This window comes from Gopherus flavomarginatus, chromosome 3, assembly GCF_025201925.1.
Source record: "Gopherus flavomarginatus isolate rGopFla2 chromosome 3, rGopFla2.mat.asm, whole genome shotgun sequence".
Taxonomy (NCBI): Eukaryota; Metazoa; Chordata; order Testudines; family Testudinidae; genus Gopherus; species Gopherus flavomarginatus.
In genome coordinates, this window is record NC_066619.1 from 286181197 (window position 1) to 286208100 (window position 26904).

At 49.1% G+C, this 26904-nt stretch overlaps 2 protein-coding genes across 6 annotated transcripts in view; one reads left to right on the forward strand and one right to left on the reverse strand.

Moving 5' to 3' along the window:
• LOC127046421 (C-type lectin domain family 4 member F-like) overlaps window positions 1-26904 on the reverse strand; it is a 280381-nt gene that overhangs the window by 89874 nt on the left and 163603 nt on the right. The gene's annotated exons all lie outside the window — the stretch shown is intronic.
• Window positions 2123-26904, forward strand: part of LOC127046424 (C-type lectin domain family 4 member F-like) — a 134122-nt gene continuing 109340 nt past the window's right edge. For all 3 annotated transcript variants that reach the window (XM_050943448.1, XM_050943449.1, XM_050943450.1), the window contains exon 1: window positions 2123-2280. The gene's annotated coding sequence lies outside the window, so the exon portion shown is untranslated. The remainder of the gene's footprint in view (window positions 2281-26904) is intronic.

Consider the following 26904-nt stretch of genomic DNA (forward strand, 5'->3'; position numbering starts at 1 on the left):
ATAAAATTCTTCTTTTAAGAACCTAATTGATTTTTAGTGTCCTAAACTCCATAGGGGTTGGTCTGTGCTCAGTTTGTTAACCGATTGGTTGGTATATTATTCTCAAGCCCTGCAGGAGAGGGGCTGAAGGGGCTTGGGGGCATATTTTTTGGGGGGATAGGGCTCCACGTGGTCCCTCCCTGAATATTTGTTTAAATCACTTGGTGGTGGCAGCAATACAGTCCAAGGACAAGGAAAGGAATTTGTACCTTGAGGAAGTTTTTAATCTAAGCTGGTGAAATATAAACTTACGGGGTCTTTCATGCGGGTCCCCACATCTGTACTCCAGAGTTAGCACAGGGAGGGAACCTTTCAAGTGTCTGAAGACTGCTGTCATAGCCCCCCTTAATCTCCTCTTTTCCTAACCAAACGTGCCCATTTCCCTCAGTCTTTGCTCTTATGCCTTGCATTGGATTGGAGACGTGGATGGAGAGCTACAGCAAGATCAAGAAGAATAGAGGCATAAGGCTAAGGAAAGGGATGTGATTTGGAAGAGAAATAAGAGATGAGGAAAAGGAATGGGCCATGTTATCTGCATGTAATTCAAAGGGATTGTGCTGTCCAGCTGTCACCAAACATCTGCAGAATTCAACCCAGGTGTTTGGCCCTATACACTAATCTCTCCCAGAATGTGTAGTGCGGGTCTCCACAAAGACTTTTTCTAACTGTTCTAGGGACCTCACTAGATGCACTTCATTAAATATCATAACCCCATCTGTAGTATCACTTGGAGAAATATCTTTGTCTGTCATAATGCATCATCAAGATGCTCCGATAAAATCTGGGAATATCCATATAAAATTGCCTAATCATGATGTCATGGTGCTGAACTTGATTTGTACTTACCATGAGTTTAACTATGATATTTCCAAGAAAGAGTATATTAAATATAAATTTTGTCCAGTAGAAGATGTTAATATTCAGTTTGCTACGTTATGCTTTAATACATTGACAATGAATTTTTCCCTGAACCATTATGGAGAATGGACATTTGAAGCTCCTTTCGAACTTAGGGTTGGAAAAGATGCAAGTAATGACATCACCCTCCAGGTACCAAGTAGGACCATTTGTGGTACAGAGGGATATAACTAGAAGTCTAATGATAAATCTGCAATACTCTATAAAACAACCATGTGAACTCAATTATCTATTGCCACATGGTACGCCCCTTGTGCCCATTATATCTCTCTGCTGCTTTTGGGGTGGAGAGCTTGGCTAAAGGGAGTGTTGCCTCCAACTTCTTCAGTAATCAAGAGGGAAAAGGAGATTTGGGAGCAATCTTATTAGGCAGAATGGAGCTAGTTTGGGGGTACTTGATGCTGTGGGTCAGCAATATTTGGCTAAGTGTATAGGAGAATTGGGCCATGATGCAGCCCCCCTCTCAGAACCTCTCAGTTCGGCATTCCAAAGCCTGGAATCTATAACATTTGACATAGTGACTATTCTTCAACACTGGCTCGAGATGCAGCAGCAAGACCACTTCCAAATATTGGGTGCTCTGAGCATTTTAAAATCAAATCTCTCAGAAGCTGTTCGTGCATCGAGGCTCAGCAGTGGTTAATTAGTGTGGCGAAGTCACTTGTATGAGATGGTTTAAATCAACAGCTGCCAATAGAGTTAAAGAAAATAATGTATGAACATGCTAGTGACTTTGGAAAGTTATATCACTAATGGTGGCGATTGCTCACATTTACTTACTTTCCCCCAAAATGACACTCTCATGGTTTTGATTTTAACTTTGAAACCCGCAGTGTCTAACTCTGTAGTGTAGACCAAGCCAGAGGGTGAGAGTCTGCCAATTTTACTCACTATGAGAAAACCTTTAATTTGCAGCTGGTCCCCTTCAAATGAGTGAGGCTGCTTGTGGAGGAAGGTATAACCCAGTGTGGATTAGCATGGCAGAACCCAGCCCTACTGCATCGGGAGGTTTTTGTAAGCTAGCTTCCATCCTCAGCAAAAGTGAGAAATATTCTCAGAGCAGGAAAGGGGGGGTTCCTGTTAAAACCAAGTTCCGTCCCAGCCTAGTGTTAACGTCAAGATAACATGCATTCAGGCTCTCTTTCTACTCCATGTGGCAGGAAATTTTGTCATTTGGGTTTAACCAAAAGATTCTAATTTTAATTGAAAGTCTTTCTCTCCATGCTAAGCAGTCCCCTGCAGCGCTCCTGAACTCTGGATGGTCTCATCTGGATGGGAAGAAAGGACTGCCCGTAACTCAAGCTAAAAGCTCATGGAGATAAGGTAGGTCATATTTGTCACATTAGTTGTTAGGCACCTCCACAGGCTTTAACTTGACCTCCTAACAACTCATCTGAAAACTACACACTGCCTTGTCTTCACTAGGATTTTACCTCAAGCTTGTTAACTCAAGTTCTAGGTCCAGTGTTGTTTAACATCTTCAGTAATGACCTGGTGTTACCCAGGGTTCTTTCAACGGAAAGCTCTTGGTAACGTTTCCTCTGTGTGAGGTGGTGTCAGGAAATAAATCAGGGGAGACGTGACTGTCCAGCTGCTAGATGCCTGACGCAACAGGACATCACAAAGTGTCCCACTACCTCAAACTTCTCACCTTTATTTATAATACAATGACATGAGCCTTAAAGAAAATTTGTTCAGCAAGCAATTTCAATGGTCCAGCAAGAGGCTTCTTTCTAATTATAGATTAACCAGGTGTGGGTTTTTACCAGAGTTTGCAGCCTTGAGACCCTGTCAGACAGATTCCTGAGGGCACATCCTGCTCCTCTAAAATTGATGCATCAGCAACTTTAACACAATTCTTGTCAGGAAGGACATGGGGTCAAACTGCCCTTTCTGTGGTACCCAAAACCCCATCCCCTCCTGCCTTGGTTAAGCTAAGCCTGCTACATGGCAACTTGACGGCCTGCAGACTTGGCTGCTTTTAGTAATAAGCCATAGTGGTTTCAGGCACTTTACTGCTTTGCCAAAATCTCCCTGTACAGTTCCCCTCTTTAAAGATCACCTTTCACACAAGGGGACCTTTACATGGTCGTCGCCACACCTTTTCTGGGTGCACCTGCATTGAGATCCAGTGAAAGCTCAAGGCTCTTAACCGAGACCAAGCAAATTATCTTCTTGTTGGCATCCCATACTTAGCACACCAGCACAGCAACTGACAAGTGATCGTTTTAACCTCCCTTCCCGGAGGTACGAGTGCTGGTGACAGTAACCACTGACTCATCTGTGGGGGGACTTGCAACTGCTGGATTTTGCGCCAGGTCCAGCATGTTATTTGGCTGGTAACAAAAGCCACTACTAACTGGGACCCCAAGATTACTATGATGGGGTGTAGGGCCAAATTCAGGATGTGACAGTGGGGGACCATCCCAATAACACTTCCCACCAGTAGTGTGACAGGTCTTGGCCAATTCTGGCAAATACCTGTTTAATTTCATTGGCATTATGATGCATGGTAACCATGACTCTGCACCCTTCCTGTTTTGCAGTATCTAGCTGGTTCCGTAAATCAGGGTGTACAAGCAATGTTTGTAAGGCAGTTAAATCCATTCCAAGAGGTACAGGTGTTACAACAGAATTCAAAGTATAAGACACTTTTAACTGACTATATTGAAATTCGGGAACATGAAAGTCAAAATCACATCCCCTGATTGCTACAATATGAGAAACATTTATTCTAATAAAGATTATGATTAGCTTTATGACCATAACTTGGTTTGTTTGCCAATACCTCTATGTTAGTAACATCCAGCACTTCAACTTCTAATCCAATTCCACCCAAAGCAGTTCAGCACATTTCTTGGGAGCCTTTTCTGTAGGCTGCCCACCCCCGCGGCTGCCAGGGAACTCCAATAACCGTCAGTAGTTCACATTGAGATAGTATTAGGGCAGCTCTGCCTTCACTGGGTCTTTACTGTACTGCCCCTTATAGTAATCAGGGAAGGTGTGGCAATGGCTTTTCTTTCCTCACATCCAGTGTCATACAACACCCAGGTGCATTCAGCTGGGCTTGCACGCTGGAATTGACTAAGAAGTAACAACTGGCAAGTCTTAGTCTTTGAGTAAGCAAGGTTTTTACAACCCCTTTTTTTCCCTAGGTAATTTCATTTTGTGCCTTAAAATTTTTTTTATGTCCATCCTTTTATTCCCCCCAACAGATAAGCCTTGTATATCATGCATATTTTGCCTTTAAATGTGCCTTTACCACCTCAGGATGTTTCCCTGTTAACAGGCTGGCATTTCTTGACCTCCGCCCTTCTGCAACATTGGTTTCTGGAAATACAGTTAAAATAGTTGTTAAGCCTTTTCTTCCTAATGCAGTATTTTCTTTTTTTTTGTAACACAGTGCACAACAATGGTAGCAACAAGACAAACAACACAAGACAAAACATAAAACACAAAACACAATCTTTGTCACAACAATAGATCCATGGTATTCTGGGTTGCTCCTCAGCTGGTACCAGCTTTTCCTGATTTTCTGAAAAACAAAAAGAACGTATTTCTACCCCTTTGGGGGTGGCAGATTAATGCTTAAAATATCACTTCCTTTTACAAATATCCTTGCTGATTGCTGCCAACAAAGAGGAATTACCCCCATATGTTCCTGTGGTTTTGTTCTATAGGCAGGCCAGGTTTCAATGGCTCCTACCTTTTAAGGGTTTAGGGGGAATTATTATCCCACAGGTTTCAGAGTGGTAGCCGTGTTAGTCTGTATCAGCAAACACAATGAGGAGTCCTTGTGGCACCTTAGAGACTAATACATTTATTTGGGCATAAGCTTTTGTGGGCTAGAGCCCACCCCGTCAGATGCATGAAGGGAAAAATGCAGGAGCAGGTATAAATACATGAATGGATGGGGATTGCTTTACCAAGTGTGAGGTCAGTCTAAGGAGATAAGAGTTCATTCTTGATCCTCTCTTGTTTGCTGTATAGGATGTTGATCAAGTGGTTCCGCAGTTTCTTTGAGAGTGTGGCACAATCTCTCACCATAGTCTGTGTGGTATGTTGATTTTAATGGATTTTTTACCTTCAGTCTCATAGACTCATAGACTCTAGGACTGGAAGGGACCTCGAGAGGTCATCGAGTCCAGTCCCCTGCCCTCATGGCAGGACCAAATACCGTCTAGACCATCCCTAATAGACATTTATCTAACTTACTCTTAAATATCTCCAGAGATGGAGATTCCACAACTTCCCTAGGCAATCTATTCCAGTGTTTAACAATCATGACAGTTAGGAACTTTTTCCTAATGTCCAACCTAAATCTCCCTTGCTGCAGTTTAAACCCATTGCTTCTTGTTCTATCATTGGAGGCTAAGGTGAACAAGTTCTCTCCCTCCTCCTGATGACACCCTTTTAGATACCTGAAAACTGCTATCATGTCCCCTCTCAGTCTTCTCTTTTCCAAACTAAACAAACCCAATTCCTTCAGCCTTCCTTCATAGGTCATATTCTCAAGACCTTTAATCATTCTTGTTGCTCTTCTCTGGACCCTCTCCAATTTCTCCACATCTTTCTTGAAATGCGGTGCCCAGAACTGGACACAATACTCCAGTTGAGGCCTAACCAGCGCAGAGTAAAGCGGAAGAATGACTTCTCGTGTCTTGTTTACAACATACCTGTTAATGCATCCCAGAATCACGTTTGCTTTTTTTGCAACAGTATCACACTGTTGATTCATATTAAGTTTGTGGTCTACTATGACCCCTAGATCTCTTTCTGCCATAGTCCTTCCTAGACAGTCTCTTCCCATTCTGTATGTGTGAAACTGGTTGTTCCTTCCTAGGTGGAGCACTTTGCATTTATCTTTATTGAACTTCATCCTGTTTACCTCAGACCATTTCTCCAATTTGTCCAGATCATTTTGAATTTTGACCCTGTCCTCCAAAGCAGTTACAATCCCTCCCAGTTTGGTATCGTCCGCAAACTTAATAAGCGTACTTTCTATGCCAACATCTAAATCGTTGATGAAGATATTGAACAGAACCGGTCCCAAAACAGACCCCTGCGGAACCCCACCTTTCCAGCAGGATTGGGAGCCATTAACAACTACTCTCTGAGTACGGTTATCCAGCCAGTTATGCACCCACCTTATAGTAGCCCCATCTAAATTGTACTTTCCTAGTTTATCTATAAGAATATCATGCAAGACTGTATCAAATGCCTTACTAAAGTCTAGGTATATCACATCCACCGCTTCTCCCTTATCCACAAGGCTCGTTATCCTATCAAAGAAAGCTATCAGATTAGTTTGACACGATTTGTTCTTTACAAATCCATGCTGGCTATTCCCTATCACCTTACCACCTTCCAAGTGTTTGCAGATGATTTCTTTGATTACCTGCTCCATTATCTTCCCTGGCACAGAAGTTAAACTAACTGGTCTGTAGTTTCCTGGGTTGTTTTTATTTCCCTTTTTATAGATGGGCACTATATTTGCCCCCTTCCAGTCTTCCGGAATCTCCCCCGTCTCCCATGATTTCCCAAAGATAATAGCTAGAGGCTCAGATACCTCTTCTATTAACTCCTTGAGTATTCTAGGATGCATTTCATCAGGCCCTGGTGACTTGCAGGCATCTAACTTTTCTAAGTGATTTTTTACTTGCTCTTTTTTTATTTTCTCTTCTAAACCTACCCTCTTCCCGTAAGCATTCACTATACTAGACATTCCTTCAGACTTCTCAGTGAAGACCGACACAAAGAAGTCATTAAGCATCTCTGCCATTTCCAAGTCTCCCGTTACTGTTTCCCCCTCCTCACTGAGCAGTGGGCCTACCCTGTCCTTGGTCTTCCTCTTGCTTCTAATGTATTGATAAAAAGTCTTCTTGTTTCCCTTTATTCCCATAGCTAGTTTGAGTTCATTTTGTGCCTTTGCCTTTCTAATCTTGCCTCTGCATTCCTGTGTTATTTGCCTATATTCATCCTTTGTGATCTGACCTAGTTTCCATTTTTTATATGATGCCCTTTTATTTTGTAGGTCACGCAAGATCTCGTGGTTAAGCCAAGGTGGTCTTTTGCCACATTTTCTATCTTTCCTAACCATCGGAATAACTTGCTTTTGGGCCCTTAATAGTGTCCCTTTGAAAAACTGCCAACTTTCTTCAGTTGTTTTTCCCCTCAGTCTTAATTCCCATGGGACCTTACCTATCAGCTCTCTGAGTTTACCAAAATCCACCTTCCTGAAATCCATTGTCTCTATTCTGCTGTACTCCCTTCTACCCTTCCTTAGAATTGCAAATTCTATGATTTCATGATCACTTTCACCCAAGCTTCCTTCTACTTTCAAATTCTCAACTAGTTCCTCCCTATTTGTTAAAATCAAGTCTAGAACAGCTTCCCCCCTAGTAGCTTTTTCAACTTTCTGAAATAAAAAGTTGTCTTCCATGCAGTCCAGGAACTTATTAGATAGTCTGTGCCCCGCGGTGTTATTTTCCCAACATATATCTGGATAGTTGAAGTCCTCCATCACCACCAAATCTTGGGCTTTGGATGATTTTGTTAGTTGTTTGAAAAAAGCCTCATCCACCTCTTCCACCTGATTAGGTGGCCTGTAGTAGACTCCCAGCACGACATCACCCATGTTTTTTACCCCTTTTAGCCTAACCCAGAGACTCTCCACACTTCCGTCTCCTATGTCCATCTCCACCTCAGTCCAAGTGTGTACATTTTTAATATATAAGGCAACACCTCCTCCCTTTTTCCCCTGTCTATCCTTCCTGAGCAAACTGTACCCATCCACACCAACATTCCAGTCGTATGTATTATCCCACCAAGTTTCAGTAATGCCAACAATGTTATAGTTGTATTTATTTATTAGCACTTCCAGTTCTTCCTGCTTATTACCCATACTTCTTGCATTTGTATATAGGCATCTAAGATACTGGTTTGATCTTGCCTCCCAGCTTTGCCCTGACCCTCCTTTCTCTCTGCCATTATAGCATGTGCTCCCTCCTGTTTCCAACCCATCTCCCAGGTCTTGTTCCCCACTTACCTGTGGGCTTTGCTCACCTGTCCTCGTCAAACCTAGTTTAAAGCCCTCCTTACTAGGTTAGCCAGTCTGTGCGCAAATAAGGCCTTTCCCCTCTTCGAAAGGTGAACGCCATCTGTGCCTAGCAGTCCTTCCTCGAATAGCATCCCATGGTCGAGGAAGCCAAAGCCCTCCTGGCGACACCATCTTCGCAGCCAGGCATTCACCTCCACGATGTATCTGTCTCTGCCCAGACCCCTACCTTCAACAGGAAGAATCGAAGAGAATACCACCTGCGCTCCAAACTCCTTAACCTGTACTCCCAGAGCCCTGTAGTCATTCTTGATCTGCTCAGTGTCACACCTCGCAGTATCATTTGTGCCCACATGGATGAGTAGCATGGGGTAGTAGTCAGAAGGCCGGATAATCCTCGACAATGCCTCTGTAACATCTCGGATACGGGCCCCTGGCAGGCAGCATACCTCCCGGGATGAACGGTCAGGGCGACAGATGGGTGTCTCCGTCCCCCTCAGCAGAGAGTCTCCAACCACCACTACCCTAAGTTTCTTATCAGTGGTGGCAGCAGACCTCCCAGCCTTAGAGGTACGGGGCTTCACCTCCTTAACTGTTGGGGGTGATTCCTTCTCTCCTGTACCAAGAAAAGCATAACAGTTATCTTTTACCACAGCAGGAGGGTTCGCAGCAGCGGTGGAGCACTGCCTGCTGCTAGAAGTAACCAGCTGGCTGTGTCCACCCTGAGCCTCCTCCTCCTCCACTGGTGTGTCAGATACACCCTGAGGCATCTCCTCCTCCACTGGAGTGTCAGTAGTCCTGTCAGCTGGGACAGCACCGTCAGCTGTCTCCACATGGATACTGTCCAGGAATTGCTCATGGATATGGATGTTCCTCAGCCTAGCCACCTCCTCCTGTAGCTCTCCCACCTGCTGCCTGAGAGATTCCACCAGTAGGCACCTTTCACATTGGATGCCACCCCCAGCCTGGATATCAGTAAGTGGAAATTGCAAATTACAGTCTTTGCAAGCCCACACCAGAATCTGGGTAAAAGCATCCATGCTTTGGTGCTCTGTCTGGCTACAGGCGCAGGTGGAGGAGACAGAAGCAGTGCTGGCACAGGTGTAAGCCTCCCTCTGTCAAACTCTCTCAAATTCCCGTCTGCAGCTCCCTGTCCGCTCTGCTCCCACAGATGCTGTATGTGCTCCTCCTTCACCTGGAGAACTCCCTTGCAAAACTCCATGTTAGCAGCTCCTGTTCGCTACCATATGACCTTAAAGGTTTTTCCAAAAATCATGCACACTATACATTGTTACAGGGGTACTTATTAACATTAAATTTATCCCACTGTTTAATATTAAGATGAAGTCTATTAAAAGTATCTTGTTATATCTAGGGTTGGCGCTTCCATTTAGGCGACCTAGGCGATCGCCTAGGGCGCCAGGATTTGGGGGGGTGGCATTTTGCTGCTCTCGGCGGCAATTTGGTGGCGGGGGGTCCTTCCGCACTCCGGATCTTTGGCAGCAATTCTGCAGTGGGTCCTTCACTCGCTCCGGGACCTGCCGCTGAAGTGCCCCAAAGATTGGGAGCGCGGAAGGACCCCCCCGCCGTAGAATTGCCGCTGCCGACCGGGAGCGCAGAAGGACCCCTGCCTAGGGCGCCAAAAACCCTGGCACCGCTTCTGGTTATACTATGCCTTTTATTTAGACAATTTGTTTTTGAGGCCAATGTGTTCAATGTTCTCTGGAAATCTTTGCACAGGCTTTTTAATGTAATTATATCCTTGGGGTTTTGGTGAATTAAAAGGTAGGGGTGTCATGCATATAAGCAGACCCCTTTCGTACCTGTCTTCAGATTTCAGCACTGCATGCACACAGAAAAAGGATATTTTTTCCTACTTGGGGTTAACCTGTCCCTCTCATATTTTTAGGTTTGACTTTGTTTTCCACCCTTCTCTGGAGGGTCATAATTTGAGCCTTTTGGTTTCAGGTAGTTTGTTTGCTGGCCAGGCATATTCATTATCTGCAGCTCCTTTGTGGTGCCATTTATGGACAGTTCTCTCTTTCCTCTATCAGTTAGGTAATTTGCATTAACACAGACACTTTCTGGCTTGCTTCTGTATCTAAAGCCATCAGCAGCTGAGAGACTCTGTCTTAGAAGGGACAAAATCAACTTCCACCTGCGTTTTGATTTCTTTTCACTTTCAACTCCTGTTTCCAAAACACCCAGTGAGCTGAAAAAGAAAACACAACCTATTGGGGCTCCCTGTAGAGCTCTAATAGGATTTTCATTAAGTAGCATGTTTTATTTGCATTTCTTTTACCCCTTCTACAATATACACTGCACATGTCCTGGGGGAAAAGGCACCCTCCTTTCATAGTTTTACTTCTATAACATTATATTAGCCATATCAATTTTTACATAAGGTGTAACTGTTTCTTTTGTGCTCACAGAGTTTTCATGTACTTTCATCAAACTACAATCTGATTACTCAGAGCCACCTTAAGGCTCAGTGTTTCTAATGTTGCTTCTTTTTTTTTGTGTACACCTCACCCCTGCTGTTGCTCCAGAGAGGCACTGTCTTTTTTCCTTATTTCTTTTACTACAGCTTTTATCTGCTATTTTGTTACAAAAAAAAAGAGGATACAGAATTTCTTCCCCTTCTCCTGGGTTTGACGACCCTGCTGCAGCCACTACTTGAGATAATGAACATTATAAAGCACTGAGGTACCTTAAGTGTTAAGTGCTAAATACCAAAGCCAAATAACACCAGTTATTTGTGCCTGGCAGAAAGCGTCTGGCAGTTTTGCAACATTGAATGAAAGATTCAAATGGCTTTTTAGTGGTGTTATTTAAAAACAAAACAAAAACCATTTAAACACTCCCCATATTTACAGTATATGTTCACACACACACACACACACACACACACACACATCTGTCCTCTTTTGCTTAACATCCCATCACACTGCTCTACTGTTTACACAGCTGCCCATAGATTACATTGCTGTATGTTTGGGGGCAGGTCAGTTCCAATAGAAACCCCTTATGTTCTTTTAGCGCATTTGACTAAATTGTTCGGTCAAATGATTCAAAGCAGATTGTCTTATTGCCTGGTTTATTTAAGGACCTTCCTTTGGAAAAGGGCCCATTTTCCCTTCAGAATGGCTGCAATGACACCAAGAATTTGCTTCCTATAACACTTTTCTTTCGTTAACATTTTCACAAGATTCAATTCCTTAATTCTTTCCAGCCTCTGCAGAGTTAACTTCTCACTCTCTTTCCTTAACTCACTTGTTTGTCTCTAAGGCCACGTCCAGACTACCCGCCGTATCGGCGGGTTAAAATCGATTGCTCGGGGATCGATATATCGCGTCTAATCTAGACGAAATATATCGATCCCCGAGTGTGCTTATATCGATTCCGGAACTCCATCAACCCCAACGGAGTTCCGGAATCGACATGGAGAGCCGCAAACTTCAATCCCGCGCGGTGTGGATGGGTGAGTAATCCAATCTTAGATATTCTACTTCAGCTACGTTATTCACGTAGCTGAAGTTGCGTATCTAAGATCGATTTCCCCCCCCCCCCAGTGTGGACCAGCCCCCAGAATGATGCCTCCATCAACTCAGATCTCACCATTCCCAGTATTGTCCCAGGGATCTGAATTCCCCAGGCCTGGACTTGCTTCTTTCCTTACTCCTGCCACTCTGCCCCTCAGGGCTCCCAGCCTGTTTTCCGATCTCGTTGTCTGTTGCCTACCTGCTTGTCTGGACCTGATCCTGCTTTCCTCGCTGAACCGTCCCTTCCCATGGGCACAGGCTTAGTCCCACTAACCACCCTCATCCAGCCCCCACCCCTCCTGGTCCCTTCCTCTCTTGCTGCTCTGGGGTTGTCATTCTGCCAGAGAGGTAGTGACCCTTTCTGACACAAGGCACAGGTATCAGAGTAGCAGCCGTGTTAGTCTGTATCCGCAAAAAGAACAGGAGTACTTGTGGCACCTTACAGACTAACACATTTATTTCAGCATGAGCTTTCGTGGGCTACAGCTCACTTCTTCAGATGCACAGAATGGAACACACAGACAGGAGATATTTATACATACAGAGAACATGAGAAGGTGGAAGTAGCCATACCAACAGGAAGAGTCTAATCAATTGAGTATCAGAGGGGTAGCCGTGTTAGTCTGGATCTGTAAAAGCAGCAAAGAGTCCTGTGGCACCTTATAGACTAACAGATGTTTTGGAGCATGAGTTTTCGTGGGTGAATACCCACTTCGTCAGATGCATGTAGTGGAAATTTCCAGGGGCAGGTATATATATGCTAGCAAGCAAGCTAGAGATAACGAGGTCAGTTCAATCAGGGAGGATGAGGCCCTGTTCTAGCAGTTGAGGTGTGAAAACCAAGAGAGGAGAAACTGGATCTGTAGCTGGCAAGCCATTCACAGTCTTTATTCAATCCTGAGCTGATGGTGTCAAATTTGCAGATGAACTTGAAGCTCAGCAGTTTCTCTTTGAAGTCTGGTCCTGAAGTTTTTTTGCTGCAGGATGGCCAGCTTAAGGTCTGCTATAGTGTGGCCAGGGTGGTTGAAGTGCTCCCCTACAGGTTTTTGTATATTGCCATTCCTAATGTCTGATTTGTGTCCATTTATCCTTTTCCATAGAGACTGTCCAGTTTGGCCAATGTACATAGCAGAGGGGCATTGCTGGCATGTGATGGCATATATTACATTGGTGGACGTGCAGGTGAATAAACCAGTGATGGTGTGGCTGATCTGGTTAGGTCCTGTGATGGTGTCGCTGGTGTAGATATGTGGGCAGAGTTGGCATCGAGGTTTGTTGCATGGATTGGTTCCTGAGCTAGAATTATTATGGTGCGGTGTGCAGTTACTGGTGAGAATATGTTTCAGGTTGGCAGGTTGTCTGTGGGAAAGGACTGACCAGCCACCCAAGGCCTGTGAAAGTGTGGTCTGCATCTGCATCTGCTCTAACCCTTCAGACAGAGACCAACACCTACAAAATCTCCACCAAGCATTCTCAAAACTACAATACCCACACGAGGAAATAAGGAAACAGATCAACAAAGCCAGACGTGTACCCAGAAGCCTCCTACTGCAAGACAAACCCAAGAAAGAGACCAACAGGACTCCACTGGCCATCACATATAGTCCCCAGCTAAAACCCCTCCAACGCATCATCAAGGATCTACAACTCATCCTGGACAATGATCCCACACTTTCACAGGCCTTGGGTGGCAGGCCAGTCCTTGCCCACAGACAACCTGCCAACCTGAAACATATTCTCACCAGTAACTGCACACCACACCATAATAATTCTAGCTCAGGAACCAATCCATGCAACAAACCTCGATGCCAACTCTGCCCACATATCTGCACCAGCGACACCATCACAGGACCTAACCAGATCAGCCACACCATCACTGGTTCATTCACCTGCACATCCACCAATGTAATATACGCCATCATATGCCAGCAATGCCCCTCTGCTATGTACATCGGCCAAACTGGACAGTCTCTACGGAAAAGGATAAATGGACACAAATCAGACATTAGGAATGGCAATATACAAAAACCTGTAGGAGAGCACTTCAACCTCCCTGGCCACACTATAGCAGACCTTAAGGTGGACATCCTGCAGCAAAAAAACTTCAGGACCAGACTTCAAAGAGAAACTGCTGAGCTTCAGTTCATCTGCAAATTTGACACCATCAGCTCAGGATTGAACAAAGACTGTGAATGGCTTGCCAACTACAGATCCAGTTTCTCCTCCCTTGGTTTTCACACCTCAACTGCTAGAAGAGGGCCTCATCCTCCCTGATTGAACTAACCTCGTTATCTCTAGCTTGCTTGCATATATATACCTGCCCCTGGAAATTTCCACTACATACATCCGACGAAGTGGGTATTCACCCACGAAAGCTCATGCTCCAAAACATCTGTTAGTCTATAAGGTGCCACAGGATTCTTTGCTGCTAATCAATTGAGATGAGCTATCGTCAGCAGAGGAAAAAAAACTTTTGAAGTGGTAATTAAGATAACCCATAGAAGGTGTGAGGAGAACTAAACATAGGGAAATAGATTCAATTAGTGTAATGACCCAACCATTCCCAGTCTCTGTTAAGGCCTGAGTTAATTGTGTCTAATTTGCACATTAATTCGAATTCAGCAGTCTCTCTTTGGAGTCTGTTTTTAAGTTTTTTTGTTGCAAAACTGCCACTTTCAAGTCTGTCACTGAGTGGTTAGAGAGGTTGAAGTGTTCTCCCACTGGTTTTTGAATGTTATGATTTCTGATGTCAGATTTGTGTCCATTTATTCTTTGCTAAGAGACTGTCCGGTTTGGCCAATGTACATGGCAGAGGGGCATTGATGGCACATGATGGCATATATCACGTTGGTAGATGTGCAGGTGAACGAACCCCTAGTGGCGTGGCTGATGTGATTAGGTCCTATGATGGTGTCACTTGAATCGATATGTGGACAGAGCTGGCATCGGGCTTTGTTGCAAGGATAGGTTCCTGGGTTAGTGTTTAAGTTGTATGGTGTGCGGCTGCTGGTGAGTATTTGCTTCAGGTTGGGAGGCTGTCTATAAGCGAGGACTGGCCTCTCTCCCAGGATCTGTGAGAGTGAGAGATCATCATCTGTTATTTTCTTTGTTGGGCCTGTCCTGTAGTAATGGCTTCTGGGTACTCTTCTGGCTCTGTCACATGTGGGGACAATATATACCTTCAAGTCAGCGGCACTGCTATGGGTACCCGCATGGCCTCACAATATGCCAACATCTTTATGGCTGACTTAGAACAACGCTTCCTTAGCTCTCGTTCCCTAATGCCCCTACTCTACTTGTGCTACACTGATGACATCTTCATCATCTGGACTCATGGAAAAGAAGCCCTCGAGGAATTCCACCGTGATTTTAACAATTTCCATTCCACCGTCAACCTCAGCCTGGACCAATCCACACAAGCGCTCCATTTCCTGGACACTACTGTGCTAATAAGCGACAGTCACATAAACACCACCCTATACTGGAAACCTACTGACCGCTATACTTAACTACATGCCTCCAGCTTCCATCCAGGACACATCACACGATCCATTGTCTGCAGCCAAGCTCTAAGATACAACCGTATTTGCTCTAAACCCTCAGACAGAGACAAACACCTACAAGATCTCTATCAAGCATTCTTAAAACTACAACACCTACCTGCTGAAGTGAAAAAACAGATTGACAGAGCCAGAAGAGTACCCAGAAGCCACCTACTGCAGGATAGGCCCAACAAAGAAAATAACAGATGATGATCTCTCACTCTCACAGATCCTGGGAGAGAGGCCAGTCCTCGCTTATAGACAGCCTCCCAACCTGAAGCAAATACTCACCAGCAGTCACACACCATACAACTTAAACACTAACCCAGGAACCTATCCTTGCAACAAAGCCCGATGCCAGCTCTGTCCACATATCGATTCAAATGACACCATCATAGGACCTAATCACATCAGCCACGCCATCAGGGGTTCATTCACCTGCACATCTACCAACGTGATATATACCATCATGTGCCAGCAATGCCCCTCTGCCATATACATTGGCCAAACCGGACAGTCTCTTAGCAAAGAATAAATGGACACAAATCTGACATCAGAAATCATAACATTCAAAAACCAGTGGGAGAACACTTCAACCTCTCTAACCACTCAGTGACAGACTCGAAGGTGGCAGTTTTGCAACAAAAACACTTAAAAACAGACTCCAAAGAGAGACTGTTGAACTCGAATTAATATGCAAATTAGACACAATTAACTCAGGCCTTAACAGAGACTGGGAATGGTTGGGTCATTACACTAATTGAATCTATTTTCCTATGTTTAGTTCTCCTCACACCTTCTATGGTTTATCTTAATTACCACTTCAAAAATTTTTTTTTCCTCTGCTGACGATAGCTCATCTCAATTGATTGGACTCTTCCTGTTGGTTTGGCTACTTCCACCTTCTCATGTTCTCTGTATGTAAAAATATCTCCTGTCTGTGTGTTGCATTCCGTAGGGCGGAAGAAGTGAGCTGTAGCCCACGAAAGCCCATGCTGAAATAAATGTGGTAGTCTCTAAGGTGCCACAAGTACTCCTGTTCTTTGTAAGGCACAAGTACTTTGCTATTGTTTACCCTGTTAGGCTCTATCAGTTCAGTCCAAAAGACCTCAGGCTGCCTGCATTCTCTGCACCAAAATTCTTACCTGCACAAAATTCTCTGTTACTCACACATTCAAGGACACCCACTTTTTCCCCAGTTCCTAGGTCTCCAGGGGAAAAGCACCTAACTTTACCCCTCCATGGGCTCTGGGCAAATACCCTGTCCCTGTGGACTCAGAGCAAACACCCTTTCCTTGTGGAACTCGCAAACTGCGACACAGGAACTTGCAGGGAGCGACCCCACCCTGTCGTCTTTTACCTCCTACTGCGATAGACAAACTACAAACTGTTTGTACCATCCATCTCTTCCCTCTCTACCAATCCTCACTGGGGCCTCCAAATTCTGTTACGTGCGGTTCTTTCAACCCAAAGCTCTTGGTGATGTTTACCTAGTGTGAGGTGGTGTCAGAAATAAATCACAGGACACATGGCCATCCAGGGCATCTGGCCGATAGATGGCTGCACAAACAGGTCAACACAAGAGTGCTTTCACTTAAAGCTAAACTTTACTTAGTCTCAAGCACACACACACGTCTGCAACAGGTTACTAAAACACCCCCACCCCTCGATAATTACTGAAGCTGAGTGTGGTTCTCAAGTGGAACAGCGGCAGCCCATCTGTCGGTGGGGAACACAAGATGCATCCAGAGGGAGAGACCAGTCCTGAAGAGTCCCACTACCTCAAAGTTTTCCCCCTTATTTATAACAAAATGACATGTCCCTTAAAGAAAACTTGTTCAGCAAGCAATTTCAATGGCCCAGCAAGAGGCTTCTTTCTGATTATTGATTAAACAGGTGGGGGGTTTTCCCAGAGTTTGCAGCCTTGAGACCCTGTCAGACACATTCTTGAGGGCACATCCTTCTCCTCTATAATGCATGGATCAGCAACTTCAACGCAATTCTTATCAGGAAGGACATGGGGTCAAGATGCCCTTTCTGTGACACCTAAAACCCCATCCCCTCCTTCTTTGGTCAAGCTTAGCCTGCTGCATGACCACTTTACGGCATGCTTTTAGCACTAAGCCATAGTGGTTTCAGGCTCTTCACTGGTTTGCCAAACTCTCCCCGTACATTGAGTGTAGGTATGGAGAGCACACTGATCAAGTTTGCAGATGACACAAGGCTAGGAGAGAAGGGTTGCAACACTTTGGAGGCTAAAGCTAAAATTCAGAGGGATCTTGCTAAATTGGAGAACTGGGCTATAGACAACAACATGAAATTCAACAAAGACAAACATAAGGTGCTACACATAGGGAAGAACAACCAAATACACAAATACAGAATGGGGGGAAAGTGGTTTGGCGCAGCACTGCTGAGAAGGATCCCAACCTCAACATGAGTCAGCAATGTGATGCTATTGCAGAAAAAGCAAATGCAGTTTTAGGTTGCAGTAATAGAGGCCTCACATGCAAGTCACAGGAGGTGACAGTACCACTCTACTCGGTGCTGAGTAGGCCTCAGTTGCAGTACTGTGTCCAGTTCTGGTCACCAATGTATAGAAAGGATGTAGAGAAACTGGAGAGTATCCAGAGGTGGACACAGATGGTCAGAAGGATGGAATGCAATGCAAGGCATCTGAGCAAAGACTGAAGGGACTGGGTATGTTTGGTTTGGAAAAGAGGAGACTAACAGGGGACATGACAGCAGTCTTAAAACACTTGAAAGATTGACATAAGAAAGATGGGGAAAAGTTGTTCTCTTTTGCCACAAACGGCAGGACGAGGGGCGATGGGGTTCAAACTACAGCACAGCAGACTGAGATTAAATCTCAGGACAAACTCCCTCACCGTCAGAACAGTAGGACAATGGAACAGATGCCTAGGGAGGTTGTGGAAGCTCTGTTGCTGGAGGGTTTCAAAGGCTCGCCGACTGTCTGGGATGGTTTAGACACAGCAAACCCAGCATCTTGGCAGGGTTTGACTAGACAACCCTTGCGGCCCCTTCTAAGGGCTTGGCTACACTCGAAACTTCAAAGCGCTGCCACAGGAGCGCTGCCACGGGAGTGTTTTGAAGTGTGAGTGTGGTCGCGGTGCCAGTGCTGGCAGAGAGCTCTCCCGGCGCTGCACGTACTCCACCTCCTTATGGGGATTAGCTTATAGCGCTGGGAGCCGCGCTCCCAGCGCTGTGGCACTGTTTACACTGGCACTTTACAGCGTTGTATCTTGCAGCGCTCAGGAGGGTGTTTTATTCACCCCCCTGAGCAAGAAAGTTGCAGCGCTGTAAAGCGCCAGTGTAGCCAACGCCTAACTCGATGGTTCTATGATTCTCTGAGTTAACATCCCTCTCCTGCAGTGACGACCAGGCCTAAAGGGTTGGCTCCTGGCCCTCACTCAGGTAGTTCCTGCCAGGCCTTTCCCTCTAGCTGGTATGGGGAAAGGTGCTCCCAGGATCCCCTCTGGATCCTCCACAGGTCTCTTTCTGCCCTTTATCCATCTATCAGGGCACCAAGCACCAGCTCTCCCTGAGTGAGGGCGCTCTACCAGCCCCGTGCAAGACTCTGGGCCTCGACCACGAGCCACCTATGTCTTTCTGAGCCTCTTGTCTCCCCTCTGTGATACAGCAGGCTCCATTTTACAAGCAGCCCTGCCCCTACCCCAGGTTACCATCACGTTATGTCAGATCCAGCCAGCATCCCACACTCATCAGTGAGGTGAGGGCTAACTGCACACTGATGGGGTTGAGCCCAAATCCACTAAAAGGGCCAGCCTGCCCCAACAGCACCCACCTGGCAGGTGAGGGGGAAGCCGCTGCCAGGAGTCAGGCCGTGCTGGACCAGTGGTGATGCTGCAGCAGGACACAGAGATGCAATCGGCTGGGGGAGGCGGAGGCAGAATTATGTGTAACTGTGATATCCCTGATCCCTGCCCCTCAGCGCAACTCCCTGCTGAAGCACAGGCCTGAGCTCTGTCTTTTCAGGACTTCAGAAAAGAAACGTATTGCACAGAATTGAAGCTCAGAGCTATGGTACCAGCCCTGCCTGTAGGGGTTAACGACAGCTGCCAGTCAGCTCAGAGAGTCCCAGACAATTTCTTAGTGAGCGAACGTTTAACACACACACAGCCCCTCGCAGAAAGTATGAGGGACATTTTTCAGTCCTTTCAGCAGTGCGGTTCAGCAGTAAATCTGTGGGGCTCCTTACAGAGACTCCCGGTGCTGTTGCTGTCTCATGTATTTCAGTGCAAGGTAACAACACAACACTCACTTGTGGAGTTTGGGCCACACCTTCCCAGCATTCCCCTCTGACCTCACACTGATCATTTCCCAGTCTCTGTGGGGGGGCTCCAAATGTATGTGTCCCCGCTCTGGACTCTCCGGGGCCTGAGGAGAATGGCGGCCTCTCCGTCCCCGCCCAGCACCTCAGAATCTCCACAGCAAACACCAGTCCAAAGCTCCGTCCGGCCAGCAGCAATTCCCATGTAGCACCCCCGCTCCACTCGGTTACTTTCTTATTGCCAGTTGGCTTACAGGTGTTGATGGACAGGTCTGGGTTCTTCTGGACCCCACTACCCACTCAGCTGGGCAAATCTTCTTTATTTTCCCCTAGGAATTTATTTGGAGGTGCCTCAGCCCCCCTCGCTCCTTCCTGGCAGGGTCACCAGGGCAGCTTGGGTGGAAAGTTCTTACCACAGGGGAACTTCCACTTACTTGCCAGATCATTGGAGACTCCCAAGAAATAACACAAACACATACAATGTATTCAACACAGGAATTATATTAAACAGGAGACAAACATACCAAAACAGGGTAAAACACTGCTAATACCCGTGTGTCACGGAGTGTGGGGGAGTCCGGCCCTGCACCCCTCTTCCTGGGACCCACAGTGACTCTCAGCCAGCCAGTAAAACAGAAGGTTTATTGGACAACAGGAACACAGGTTACAGCAGAGCTTGCAGGCACAGTCAGGACCCCTCCACCGAGTCCTTCTGGGCTTTCAGGGTGCTTGGATCCTAGCTAGGATACCCTGAATTCCGCCCATCCAGCCCCAAGCCCAAACTCAAACTGCTTCCCTCCTGCCACTCCCTTCCTTTGTTCCCCTTCCCGGGCAAAGGTGTTGACCTTTCCCCTCCCTTACCTAGCTCAGGTTACAGGCCCTGGCATCGTCCATCCCCTAAAGTCCTCCCCTGCTCTCCCACTCCTCACACAGACAGTCTCTACTGCATCACATCTCTCCCCTCTTCGAGACTGAACTGAGCGGGGTCACTCTGCCCAGTGACCTGGGGAAGTTCAGGGCCTCCTCTCCGGGACAACGCATCCGCTGTCAGGTTGGCACTTCCCTTCACATGGACCACGTCCATGTCATAGTCCTGCAGGAGCAGGCTCCACCTCAGGAGCCTGGCGTTGGCTCCTTTCATCTGGTGCAGCCAGGTCAGGGGAGAGTGGTCGGGGAACACGGTGAAGTGTCGCCCAAAGAGATATGGCTCTAGTTTCTTAAGGGCCCACACCATGGCCAGGCATTCCTTCTCGATGGCCGCGTAGCTTTGTTCCCGGGGTAGCAGCTTCTTACTTAGGTACACGATGGGGTGTCTCTCCCCCTTTTCATCCTCCTGCATTAACACTGCCCCCAGTCCCGTGTCTGAGGCATCAGTGAACACCATAAAGGGTTTGTCAAAATCTGGGTTTGCCAGAACTGGGCCACTAACCAGAGCCTCCTTCAGCGCCCGGAAAGCCTCCTGGCACTGCTCAGTCCAGATCACCTTGTCTGGCTTCCCCTTTTTGCACAGTTCAGTGATGGGGCCGGCTATGGCACTAAAGTGGGGCACGAACCTTCGATAGTACCCCGCCATCCCAATAAAGGCCTGGACCTGCTTTTTGGTTTGGGGAGCAGGCCAGTCTCTGATCGCCTCCACCTTGGCTGGTTCCGGCTTCAGGCAGCCGCTCCCCACCCGATGGCCCAGGTAAGATACTTCAGCCATCCCCACCTTGCACTTCTCAGCCTTTACTGTTAACCCAGCCTTTCGGAGTCGGTCTAGGACTTGTTTAACCTGGGATATGTGGTTCTCCCAGGTCTGGCTGAAGATGCAGATGTCGTCAATATACGCCACGGCAAAACTCTCCATCCCCCTCAGTAGCTGATCCACCAGGCACTGGAAAGTGGCTGGCGCTCCCTTGAGGCCGAAGGGCAGGGTCAGAAACTCATAGAGCCCCAGAGGGGTGATAAAGGCCGATTTCAGCCTGGCATCTGCGTCCAGCGGCACTTGCCAGTAGCCCTTTCTAAGATCCATAGTGGTGAGGTACCGTGCACCTCCCAGCTTGTCTAGGAGCTCATCAGGCCTGGGCATGGGGTAGGCATCAGATACTGTGATGGCATTGAGCTTTCGATAGTCCACACAGAACCGGATTGACCCATCCTTCTTGGGGACTAGCACCACTGGCGAGGCCCAAGGGCTGGAAGACGGCTGGATCACCCCCAAAGCCAGCATGTCCCTGACCTCTCTTTCAAGATCTTGGGCAGTTTTACCAGTGACCCGAAAAGGGGAGCATCTTATAGGGGCATGTGACCCGGTCTCCACCCGGTGGACAGTCAAATTAGTGCGTTCAGGCTGGTTGGAAAACAGCTGTCGGTACAGATGCAGCACCCCTCTGATCTCAGCGTGCTGGCCCGGGGTCAGTTGCTCAGAGAGGGGAATCGCCTCCAGGGGGGAACCAGCTTTTGTCCCAGGGAATAGATCCACTAAGGGGTCATCTCCCTGCCCCTCCCAATGTCCACACACGGCCAACACCACATTCCCCCTGTCATAGTATGGTTTCATCATGTTCACATGGTACACCCGACGTGATGTGCCCAGTTTGACAGCTCCACCACATAGTTTACCTCATTCAGTTGCTTGATAACCTTGAAGGGCCCTTCCCAGGTGGCCTGGAGTTTGTTTCTCCTCATGGGGATAAGAACCATCACCTGATCCCCGGTGGCGAAGGCACGGGCTCGTACTGTGCGGTCATACCAGACCTTCTGCCTCCTCTGGGCTCGGGCCAGATTCTCCCTGGCCAGGCCCATGAGCTCGGCCAGTCTTTCCCGGAAGGTCAGGACATACTCCACCACTGACTCTCCCTCGGGAGCGGCCTTCCCCTCCCATTCGTCCCTCATCAGGTCTAGGGGCCCCCTCACCCGCCTTCCATACAACAGTTCGAAAGGTGAAAACCCGGTAGATTCCTGGGGTACCTCCCTGTACGCAAACAGCAGGTGAGGCAAGTACTTGTCCCAATCTTGTGGATGCTGGTTCATAAATGTTTTTAGCATCATCTTCAGCGTCCCGTTGAACCTTTCTACCAGCCCGTTGGACTGGGGGTGATACGCTGAGGCCTAGTTGTGCTGGACCCCACATTTCTGCCATAAGGACCGGAGCAGGGCTGACATGAAGTTGGACCCCTGGTCCGTTAAGACCTCCTTGGGGAACCCCACCCGGCTGAAAATTGTCAGTAGCGCATCTGCCACTGTGTCTGCTTCGATAGAGGACAAGGCCACCGCCTCGGGGTAGCGAGTGGCAAAATCCACCACCACCAGGATGTATTTGTTCCCTGACCGGGTCGTCTTGCTGAGGGGTCCCACTATGTCCATGGCCACCTTCTGGAAAGGTTCTTCTATGATGGGTAAAGGCCTCAAAGCCGCTTTCCCCTTGTCCCGGGCCTTCCCCACCCTCTGGCAGGGGTCACAGGATTGGCAGTACTGTCGGACATGGATAAAGACCCCAGGCCAGTAAAAGTTCTGTAGCAGCCTCTGCCTGGTGCGCCGGATTCCCTGGTGCCCTGCGAGAGGGATGTCATGGGCCAGGTACAACAGCTTGTGACGGAACTTCTGGGGAACCACCAGCTGCCTCCTGATCCCCCATGACTCTACTTCCCCTGGGGGAGCCCATTCTCGGTACAGGAACCCCTTCTCCCACAGGAACCTCTCCTTGCAACCTCTCCTCATGGTCTGTACCGCACTAAGGTCAGCCCGGTCCCTGTGCTTCCGCAAGGAGGGATCTTTCTGCAACTCGGCCTGGAACTCAGCAGCTGGGACAGGGATGGGGACCGGCTCTCTCTTGCTGGCTGGGTCTGAGGCCGCAGCCTCTCTGCACCGTGCCCCTGGGCGTTCCCCGCTCCCTGGGTTAGGGTCCTGCACCTCCGGTCGAGTACCTTCCCCGTTGTCGGGGAGCAGTGCCATTTGCCGACTCTGACTACGAGTCACGACCAGGGCACTCTGGGTGTTACAAGGCCAGTCCTCAAGGTCCCCTCCCATTAACACGTCAGTGGGCAAATATTGGTGTACCCCCACATCCTTGGGGCCCTCCTTGGCCCCCCATTTCAGGTGTATCCTTGCCACGGGTACCTTGAATGGGGTCCCGCCCATGCCCATCAGGGTCAGGTAGGTGTCGGGCACCATCCGATCTGAGGCCACCACCTCGGGCCAGGCCAGCGTCACCTCTGCGCCTGTGTCCCAGTACCCAGTGACCTTCCTCCCATCTACCTCCAGGGAAACAATGCACTCTTTCCGGAGGGGCAGCCCCGCGCCCACCCGGTAAACCAAAAACCCGGAACCGGGAGCATCCACAGGTGGTATGTTACCAAACCCCCTTTCCTGGGAATGTAGCCCCTCCTCTGATTGGGTTTTTACCCAGTCCACCCTCTGCGGGTTGGGTCTGCTTGGTCTGTCCCTGAGCTTGGGGCACTGGGCCCGTATGTGACCTCGTTGGCCACAGCGATAGCAGCCCATATCTCGTGGGTCCCCTTGAGTGGGTCGGAGGGACCTGCCGCTGGATGTTCCCCTTTTGGGGGGGTTCTCCATAGGCCCCCTTTGGGAGGTCCCATGATGACTCTCTCTCTGCGTTGAGGCAGGCCTGCTCCTTCGAGACTTCTTCCTGCCATCCCCTGCCCGAGTGTCCACAAATTGGTCGGCCAGCTGGCCTGCATGCTGTGGGTTCTCCGGCTTCTGGTCCATCAACCACAGCCTCAGGTCGGACGGGCACTGCTCGTACAGGTGCTCCAGTATGAATAGGTCAAGCAGGTCCTCTTTAGTTTGGGCCCCAGCTGTCCACTTGCGGGCATACCCCTGCTCCCGGTTGACCAGTTGTAGGTATGTGACCTCACGGGTTTTACGCTGGCTCCGGAACTTTTTCCGGTACATCTCAGGAGTCAGCCCAAACTCGCGGAGCAGGGCCTGTTTGAACAGTTCGTAGTCCCCTGCCTCCGCCCCTTTCAGTCGGCTGTACACCTCCACGGCTGTGGAGTCCAGTAAGGGGGTGAGAACTGCGATCCTGTCTGCAGGGTCAACCCTGTGCAGCTCGCAGGCATTCTCAAAGGCCGTCAGGAAGGTATCTATGTCCTCCCCCTCCTTACGCCGGGGCAGCAAGTGCTTATCAAAGCTCTTTGTAGGCTTGGGTCCCCCCTCACTCACCGCAGCCGGGGCCTCACTGCTCCTCAGCTGGGCCAGGTCCAGCTCATGTTTACGCTGTTTCTCCTTCTCCTCCCACTCACGCTGGCGCTGGTTCTCCTCATGTTTACGCTGGTTCTCCTCATGTTTACACTGTTTCGCCTTCTCCTCCAGCTCTTGCCTCTTTAACTCGAGCTCCCCCCATTTCAGCTCCCTTTCATATTCCAGCCGCCTCCGCTCCACGGATGCCGAGCGTTGCCAGGAGGATCCCCTGCTGGGGGGTGAGCTTCGCCGGGAGGATCCCCTGCTGGGGGGTGAGCTTCGCTGGGAGGATCCCCTGCTGGGGGGTGAGCTTCGCCGGGAGGTTCCCCTGCTGGCCAGGGGGGTCACGGTGCCCTCAGTATACACTGGGCTCCTCCCCGCCCTTCCCCAAGGCCTAGGAAGCGGGGGTCTCGGGAAGCCCTCGTCCGCCGGCTGACCACTCCCAGCGGGGACAGACACTGGTGCCTGCGCTGCATCTGCCCGGCTGCTTCCCTCAGAGACAGGGCTCCGTTCATTCATGCGGTCTCCCTGCTCCAGCTGGGCAATCAGCTGGTCCTTGCTGAGCCTCCCTGGGTGCAGCCCCCTCTGCTTGCACAGCTCCACCAGGTCACACTTGCGCCGCTTGGTATACATCTTCCTGCTGGCCACTCACAGGCCGGGGTGCTCGCCGCTCCACACGGTTTCCAGGGGGACCCCTAGTGCACCAGCCCTTCTTGAGGTCACCACCTCTCTGCCAGGGTCGATCTGCAGACTCCTCCGCCCCTGGGACCGCTCGCTGCAATCCCCCGGGGGACCCTGTTACTGCAAAGTCCTTCTCACTGGGCACACACCCCCAGGGGTTAATCCCCCCTTCGTTTTACTGCTCCCCAGTCACTTACTGCAGGAAGCGCCGTCCACGGGGTGCAGTATCTCCCGCCGCTGCCACCAGTTGTCACGGAGTGTGGGGGAGTCCGGCCCTGCACCCCTCTTCCTGGGACCCACAGTGACTCTCAGCCAGCCAGTAAAACAGAAGGTTTATTGGACAACAGGAACACAGGTTACAGCAGAGCTTGCAGGCACAGTCAGGACCCCTCCACCGAGTCCTTCTGGGCTTTCAGGGTGCTTGGATCCTAGCTAGGATACCCTGAATTCCGCCCACACAGCCCCAAGTCCAATCTCCAACTGCTTCCCTCCTGCCACTCCCTTCCTTTGTCCCCTTCCCGGGCAAAGGTGTTGACCTTTCCCCTCCCTTACCTAGCTCAGGTTACAGGCCCTGGCATCGTCCATCCCCTAAAGTCCTCCCCTGCTCTCCCACTTCCCACACGGACAGTCCCTACTGCATCACACTGTGACTTTCCCCAGTCACAGGACCTGATGGAGCAAATATAAGATCAGTGTCCCATTGGTACGCGTACTTTGCTGGGGCCTTTGATGAGCTATGACCACGAGATCTTCTTCACAGTGGTTTAGCTGTGTGGCTGACTGGGTTCAGTACAGCCCAGAGGACTCACAAGTGGGAGGAGGTGGTAAGTCCCTCCACAGGTTTAATAAGCAGCGGATTATAAAATCCCCAAACCCTCACTCCCTGGCTTCAGGACACAGTTCAGGGAGTAGGGGGTCCCCAAAACAAGTTCCCCGACTGACTAACTAAAAGGTGGTGTCCTCACAAACTCCATGAATGATCCTCAGGTTCAGAGCTGACTCTGGACCCCTCGGTCACTGCAGAGGGGCTGGTCTCTGCTGGCCGGGATCCTCCTCAGGCAGGAGTCAGGCTGCGTTGGTCCCAGGATTTCCCCTCCCCACCAAGGAGTGCAGAGCTCAAGGTGCAAGTAACACAACTGTACTAAACTCCAAACTGTCGTCTCCTAGCCCAGCACCAGACACACTCTCAGCAGGCAGCAGCCGTGGACTAGCAGTCAGAGCAGAGCTGAGCATGTGGGGACTGGTCCAGTGATGAGCTGCCAAAATATTAACAACAGGTTCCCTCCTCCTCACCCGATGAGGGGGTCGTGGCCGCCTCCCCCCCGGGACTCCTGCCTCATCCAACCCCCTACGTTCCTTGATGCCCCCCCGGGACCCCTGCCCCATCCAACCCCCTTCCCTGTCCCCTGCTGCCCCATCCAACCCCTCCTGTCATTCTTGATTGCACCCCGGGACCCTGCCCCATCCAGCCACCCCTTCTCCCTGTCCCCTGACGACCCCTGGAATCTCTGCCCCTAACTGCCCCCCATCACTCCATCCAACCCCCCCTCCTTCCTGACTGCCCTCGCAGTCCCCTTGCCCCCATTCAATCCCCCGTTCCCTAGCCTCTGACCGGCACACTCCTATCCACCC